The following is an 8,397-nucleotide window of genomic DNA, read 5'->3' on the forward strand; positions in this document are numbered from 1 at the left end:
GCATTGGTTCATGAAGACTGCGTATTTAGTGCTATCCCCATTAAAACGTTCAGGCATGGCCAAGGGAGTATGGGGTGGAGTGACAACAGTTACATTAACCGGGGCAGACGTAGGAGCAGGGGGCACGGATGTGTCTGGGGATGTGAGGTGAAAATGACCTGGCTGAATATAACTACGCTTCTGTTTGGGCTGTATTCCTGTTCCTACAGTCTCTAACGATGTGTGTGTTTTTAATATCCCTAATTCTGTTACCAAGCGCTGATTTTCTCCCCTTAAGGCTCTGAGTTCTGACTGTAAGGTGACTACGGTATTTGCTAATTCAGACATGGTAATGTCAGGGTTATCAAGGCGCAAAGGGTATACCAGAGACGCATCATATGAAGCGCCTTTCTCCATCTTCGCTCAGGGGATGTTAATAATACGTGGGCTTGGCCTTGCTGTCCGATCTTTGTTCCAACGACAGAGAGTCCAATATCCACGGGAGCGAAGATAATATCTTTTCGCTCTCACAGGGTCCAATCCTCTATAGGTATAGAAACACATTACAGGAAGACGTAGACCCCTCAGAGAGCGAAGAGACCAGAAAGGACCACCAGGTCTTCTACCAAGGTGTCAGGCAAAAGGCGTCAGGGTTCCTACAGGGAGACAGGAAACAAAAAGGAATTCATAAGTCTTGCTCCCTTTTGACCAACCCCACTGCTTTCCTCACATTCTATGCTTTCTCATACTCACATAACCAAGACCTGTAGAAAGTGGACTGAAGGACTCTTCACTTGAAAGGGAAATGAGGGATTAATCAAACATAAGGGATCTGCGCCTCTCTGTGAAACCAGTGCTAGGAGGGCAGGCCAAAAACAAGATGAGGGCCTTTGGAAGTATCACTCCCACTCAATGAAGTAGGAATACAGCGTCTTACAATGCGCTGTCTTTAGTGTTCACCAACAAGATACTTATTTTCAGTAGTCCTTTCTCCTTGTCGATGCTGTGCTTTACACTGATAGTCTCTGTTTAAGAAAGAAATAGGACTGTCTGTAAAGACGATGCTTCGTGTCCTCAACTCCTGGTATAAATGTTATAGGACGTTACGGGGGCAAAATAGATGGCGCAATAGCGCGTTTCAGCACGAGTCTCTAAATACAATGAAGTAACGCCTTCCAACGTTTGCGGCAATAATGAGTTCAACAGCGCTTACCTGCGCTGGCGGCAAGAGGCAGATCACTTAGCGCATTTCCAGCGCTGACGGGAAAAGGCAGGTTACTATGCAGCAATAGTCAGTTCAAAAGCGCTTCCTCGCGCTGGCGGCAAGAGCAATACATGAGCGCGTTTCCAGCGCGTGAGGCAAAGCACAGTTCCAGAGAGACTCCGGTCACACCAGATGATCAAACTCACGTCGCAGCCTTCAAGTTCAATCGAATTGGTTCCGTGAAAACAGGTCAAGTAGGTGAATGACGAGTAGCCTTAACGGGAAGGGTCCAAACAAGAAAAGGGGGCGTGGTCCTCATGCAGGAAGTAAGGCCAAGCACTCGTGATTGTGAGCAGGCAGCCTATATGCCGGTATCAGTCACATGACCTATCGTAATGCAGCATGGGAAGGCATACAATGTACTCCCTCTTGTAAAGCATTTTGGGATCTGAAGTTTAATGCTGTTTGCAGACAAAAAGGGTACAGGAAGCGCGACTTCTGACAGAGTTCATGGGACCTGGCGAGGATGAGGATCTCGTCCAGAGAGATCCCCGGTTGTCGGAGGATCAGCTTTCGTAGCAGTGCTGAGCGGCATCCTTGGATGACCTGGCCACGCATTTCTTCCCTCTGGTCCACGAAAGCGCACGTGCTCGCTAACCTGCACAGCCGCGCATAGAACATGTCCACGGACTCCGTGTTTGACTGTGACGCCTGTCTGAACTTGAAACGCTCAAAATCAGGGTTCAACTGGGTGTCAAAGTGTCTGTCGAGCGCGGCGACCGCCGCCTCGTAGTCGTCATCATCCCCTGCGTTGGGCAGTGTTTCAAAAAGATTGTAGATCGCTGCGCCACCGTAATATATGAGCAGTGATCTCTTTACCGCGCGATCTGTCTCTCTGCTACCCTTGAAATAGGGATTCAAACGTCCAATCCACGCTTTCCATCATGACGCCGCCATGTCTGGATCTGCAGTTTCGCTGAAAGGTGGCAGTGGGGCTATGACTGTGTGGCTGTGACCTGGGAAGGAGACATTGGCACCCCTTCGTTGATCACCGGCATCTGCCTGTGTGCCGGCAGCACCTGCTTGCGGCGGCGTGCTCATGTTGTTGGCGTGTGGGTGCACAGGCGTGGCGAAACAGTCCCCTTCTTATTTCTTTTCTCTTTTTTTGTTTTTTTTTGTGAGGCGCGACACACCCCTATGGGTGAGCGTGTTGGCACGTGGCTGGCCAGCCTGGGCAGTCCTGTCTTGCTGTGACTTTGCGCGCTATTGTGGGGCCTGTGAGGTTCCAGATTTGCTGGGCCTGTGTAGGCGTGGTGATGTCTGTGGTATCTTTGGCTTGCTGGGCACCTGTAAGTATTCTGAGGCCTGAGGTGGAAGAGGAGGCAGACTCCCTATTTGATGACCTGGTGCCTGTTGTGCATTGGCTTCTCTTGTGGGGCTTTCAGCAGCTGGGCCATGTGTTTGATGTAGCGCGTGTAGCAGCGCATCAGTGCGGTGTTTCCCAGGGGCTCCTGACGCCCACCAGCTGGCCGCAGTCGGGGAACACGTGGGCTCCAGCCTCCGTCCAGAGCACGCTCCCTCCGAGGCTCCGGGGGCATGTCGGCAGGTACATGCTGCGGCTCGGGCAGGACTGCACAGCAGTGCCGGGTTCGCGCCTTTGCGGGGTGGGCTCCCTGCAGGCTGTAGCTCTCTCGCGACAGCTTCGAGCAGACTTCTGCAGCTGGGACGTACGAATATGCGGACGCCGTCACGGGTCACACGGCCTACAGCCCAGGGCAGCAGATGACGAGGGTTGAGAGGGTGGAGACACCGCCCCTCGGGCACTGGAGCATCACGGGCTCACTTCGCGAGCTCCGCCGGAGGCGATGCTAAGCACCGGGGTTCGACCGGCCTTGTCGCCAATGTAGCGCGGCGGGGCCGGGGTGATGAGGCGTACGCAGCGTGTAATCATGGACACCACCTCGCAGTATGTTATGTGCTGGTGGGAAGACCCTGAGCGGTCTCTCACCATTTTCTCCTCAGGTTGAGCCCGCCCGAGGAGTGCATGCAGAAGATAAATTGTAGTGGAGAGCCCGGATGGCTCTCTACAGGTCACAACAACGGTCAACACATGAGAGATGAGAGGATGTGGTGTTACAGCCAGAACTGCCAACTTTGGAACTGGGCAACAACGAGTCCTGGCCTGTGATTCTGGGCAAATCAATGAATCTCTCTAACTGATTTGATATTAATTGATCTGCCCTGGCCCATGTGATTCTCTCTCCTATCCTTGTTTTTGTGCCTTAGGTAGTGTCAGGTAATGTGATGCTCACTTAAAGTGCCCCAATGCCCTTTGACTGAGTTCGCTCATATACAGGTACCGGTGTATAGTAGGACTGGTGGTAGCGGGCACCGGGCATTTCCCCGATGGGCCGGAAAGATGGGGGCCGGTTCTGGTACAGGGGTCGATTTTGCAGCAGTGCTGCAATATCGGCCCCATATACTAAAAGCTGCAGCAGTTTTTCCCACCAGCATCCCCCCTCTGCCCTCCCCTCATGGCCGGTCTGACTCAATTGCCAGGGCTGGTTTGCGTTCCCAAGCCAACCCTGGTGTATAGAGGTCTCAGTTTTCAAAGGCAACAGTCAGTCAACATTTTGGCTTTGCCAGTGCCTGTTGCTGATGTTGAACAGCATTGGCAACAAAATTAGGCAAAATGCCCATCGCAGCATGGTGTCTTGTTCCCTTATCCAGTAATTTTCTTTACTCGGAGTCCAGGTCTTTATCATCACAGTCATTACAGGTTGAGCAAATGCTCCTATGAACTGACACGCCAAGTCACTTGTTTTCTATCCCTCCAATATGGCTTACTTCCTTATATGTCCCAGATTTGTTTTAAAAGGATGTCAGCCCACTTCACTTCCTATAAAACCAAGCTAAACCGATAAATTGAGTCCAAAATCACAACAGGATTGGAGGGATGGAAAAGTTTGACTGTGATGACCTGGACTCTGCTGTAACGAAGATTATTGGTCAGTAACCGGGGCATTTCCTTCTCGCCGGTCTTCCTCTCCACAGCCATTGCAGCCTAAGCAGATATCCAAGCAAATTATCAGCTCCATGAAAGATTCTTATTACATAATTGCTGAGTGCTCTAAATTTACCAGAATTAGAAAAAGTATTAAATATAGTCCTTTCCCCTCTAATGGAACTGGTGCTATTGCTTTCTTCAACAGCAGCTTTTGAATCCCATTTTATAACACACTTTTTTTCAGCGGGTTGGCTGGTAGAGGAATATAGAAAAACAAATTGGGAAGGGTAGTCTGAATTATTAATAGGTATCCTTCTCAAATGATCTGGAAACCCCACTGATCTGATATAAAATTCGCCCACTGTTCTATCGAGAACTTGAGTCGACCTTCTACTGGATGTTGATCCGATGTTATGGCAGAGTCATAATTCTGAAGCTGACTGCTCTACATTGACAATCAGCTATGATTGGGCTTTATCTGCGAGAGGGACCGTCCGGCCTTATCCCCTTTCTCAAAAGGGCCGATTTGTAGCTTTGACCTGATAAGCCAGAACAAAAACTCAGAAATTTCTCCAAAACCTTCCCCTTGTGGGACTAGTTGGTGCCATCAGCTTCTTGTCCTCAGTGAACATCTTTACCATGCTCCCCAACTGACTTCCAGACATTTTAGCCACAGAAAAAGGAATCTACATCAGAAGCTTTTTCTGGACTGCATCAGCCGTCCTTACCTGATCCAAATTTGATGCCTAGCCGCAAATGACAACTCTGCCCCTAATGCCGAGCCATTCATGTTATCAAAGGTGATATCGGAGAGAAAGCCCACCTGTTTCTCAGTCATTGCAAGTGTGTCCACTCCTTGTTTTAGGAGCTCAGCCAATCTCTGAAAAATCTTTCATAAGGAATAGAATAACATTGCTAGAATAGGCTGCAGCTTTAATTGAGAAATTAGAAGCAGCACAGGCTCGCTTTACTGCAGGGTCTACCTGCCTTAACATCTTCCTTACTATCCTCCTATCCACATCTGGCAGGTGTTGGTGCTTATGCATCTCCGTGGAGCCTCCCTGGCTGTTAATGACAACAGGCTTTTTTGGAATAATTCTTGCCATCTAATGGCAAAAGGTAGTAATTCGTCCATACATAACCTCACGGCTTGCATAATGACGACTGGGATGCTCCTTTTTTTCGTCCCGATGAAGACCCCTCTTTTATACATTACTGACACTACCTCCTGGCAGGTCGAAACATTGATGGAATCCTTATATAAGCCTGGTATCCTTATAGACATTTGGTTGGAACTGGGGATGTTGTGAATGCAGTATAAAGTTCCAACTTCAAAGACTAATGAAGTTAGTTTCGGACCAGGGTTTGTTGCCAAACAAGTGTTAAATTATTGCTAAAATAATGTATGTGTATTTGTACAGACAATTCGTCTTTCTCCTTTTTGTATCATACATCTGATGATGCACTGCAAGGGCACTTTTTGCACTCATCACGGAGCACTCTTCTCTTTGAATTTTAGATTGCTGTGTATTATTTAATTAATTTGATCAAGTCATAAATTGTTATTTTTTCATTCATTTTTCTTCTCCTGTGGTTGTGTACATGAATCAATTAATCACCCTTTCTATGTGTATATGGTTACTCCAACAGAAGCATTTTTTGACTATTATCTTGTGGTGGTTATTTTGGATTTTTAAATTTACTGTTCCAAGAAGGAGGCCCTTGTCATGGAGCTGTATATTAAAAAATACAACAAAAGGTGAGCAGAAGTGCATCCTGACTAAAGGAAGAGCTCAGCAGCCTTTTGCATATGCTGGAACTTCACAAAAAGTAAAAAAGATTTTTTAAAAATTAGAAAAGGAGACTAGGAGGGTGGAGTAGTAGTTGAACACCAAGCAACAAAGCCCAGGAAGGCAGGCCAGGAGAGCAGCAAAGGAGCTGTGTTAATGTGTGTGGAAGGGTAATCAGGAGGAATGGAGGTTTGAAAAAAGCAATGCGAAAGCTGAGCAGAACAGGAAGTAACAGATACGCTGGGAGGGGGGAGAAGAGCAACACAAGGAGCATGGGGGATGTGACGGGGGACTCAGCGCAAAGGGGAAAGAGCAAGAAAACATGCATTTCCCTGGAGTCAGGAAAGAAAGAATTTAGCATCCGCGGCCTGTGCAGGTGAGAGCGGTGGGGCCTGGTGCGGGGGATTTCAACAGAGAACGATGAGGTAAAATTAATTATTTATTTAATTGTCCCTTGTCATTGACTGTCCAAACCCCCCCCCACCATCCCACCGCTCTTACCTGCACGGGCCGCGGCTGGAATGTAGTTCCCTGAAATATAGATAATGAAAGGATAAAAGTCATGCAATAAAATGCATGGGTAAGAAACCATGTTCCAGGGAACACCCTCAAGAAAAGGAAGAACAAAATAAAGGCCATCAAAGCCAGCAAATGAGAAAGACAAAAGCCAATCACTTGCTTGTACACCTTACAAAAACCAAAAGGGGTCTCTTTAAAACATACTCTCAAGTTAACCTCATAGTTCCCAAAATCTATCACCTCTGTTGTCTGTTTCAGAATGGCTGAATACCAAGTAGATCTTTTAATTAAAGGTAGTGAAAGCAAGACCTTATGTCCATTCATGGTGCACTTTTTTTGTATACCATAAACACAAACCTATAGTAAGATTTATTCTCTGCGAACAATGGGATATATAATAGGAAGGCCCCCTGCAGGCCTTGTTTACCTACATGTATTAGCCCTACTAGTTAACTTCAGATCATGCTCCTTTTAATTTAAAGGGTCGGCTGATTAATATAATAGTGGTTGATTGTGTTAAAAAGTGTGCTTGTGTTGTGCACTTTTAAAAGGCAAGCAATTATTAACCTCGCTGCCGGCGGGTGTAAGAATTGTACTGGAAAAGTAAAGACAGAGCTCATTTCATGCACTGTGGAGTGGAACAGCATACAAGTCTTTCTTCTTTCACTACACACCACATAATTCCACCCCACACAATTACACAACTAATAATTCCAAATCAAACCGCTTAATTCCACTACAAACATACATCCACTCCACAGCAAACAAAAAATCTTAAGTAAAACAGAATGTCATTTACAACGCCAAAATCTCTAACTTTCACAAATGTGAGACCGATTGCATTGCAAATGAGTGTCTTCTGGGCCTTTCCCCCTAATACATAGCAGGTTTGGCCTGTAAACACGTTTGCACAGGGAGCGTAATGATGGCCTAACTCTTCACATTGCAGTTTTGAGTTCTAAAGACAACAGTGACTTCTCTCTCTCTCCGTCTCTCTGTCTCTCTCTCTCTCTCTCTCTCTCTCCCCCTCCCTCACTCCCCCCTCCCTCCCTTCCCCCACCTATCGTCAGCAGAGCAGTCCGTGCAAGGTGCATAATATCACTTCATCTGCGGAGGAGAAATGATGAGCAAACATACCACTTCCATATAGTGTGTGAGATTTCACCAGCAGCTGGATTCTGCAGCTTCAAGGCCTGCTGCTCCCTCAATCTGTTGTTCTGTTTGTTTTAGTCATATTTACCGCCCCCACAACAATCCTTCTTTAGCAACCATCTCTCTACCATCTCGTGATGAGCCTGTCTTTAATTTCTCATCTGCTGTTTTCTCAACAAGCTTTGCTGCAGTTTAGCTACAATGCCCATGTAAAGTGCTGCTGTATGTACGCACTGCAAGAATGCCAACTGTGATGGCCTTAGAAACAAAATAACATGTATGTTTCTGTTTCAATCAATCAATCAGTGATCTTCTACAGCGCAACTACTCATCCGTGAGAGTTTCAAGGCGCTGAGTGGGGGAGGGGTCTGCGGTTCAGTCGAAGAGCCAGGTTTTGCGGTCTTTCCTGATTTGGGGCAGCGATGGGGATTGCCTGCAGATTAGAGGCAGGGAGTTCCAGGTCTTCTCAGCGAGGTAGGAGAAGGATCTTCCTCCAGCCGTGGTCTTGCAGATACATGGGATGGGGAGAGGAGTTGGCCTAATGGCTAGGGCGGTCGACCTCAAATCTGGGGAACCAGGTTCAAGTCTAGGCAATGGCGCTCAACATCCTATGATTCTGGGCAAATCACTCAATCTCCCCGTGCTTAACAAAAATGAATGTGACCTTGTGTAACGCAACTGGTGCTCATGCAAAGCGCTCTGATACCTGATACCTTCTGGTCAAGTTTGCGCTATATAAAACTCCG

The sequence above is a fragment of the Triturus cristatus genome, chromosome 9 (assembly GCF_964204655.1).
Source record: "Triturus cristatus chromosome 9, aTriCri1.1, whole genome shotgun sequence".
Lineage (NCBI taxonomy): Eukaryota > Metazoa > Chordata > Amphibia > Caudata > Salamandridae > Triturus > Triturus cristatus.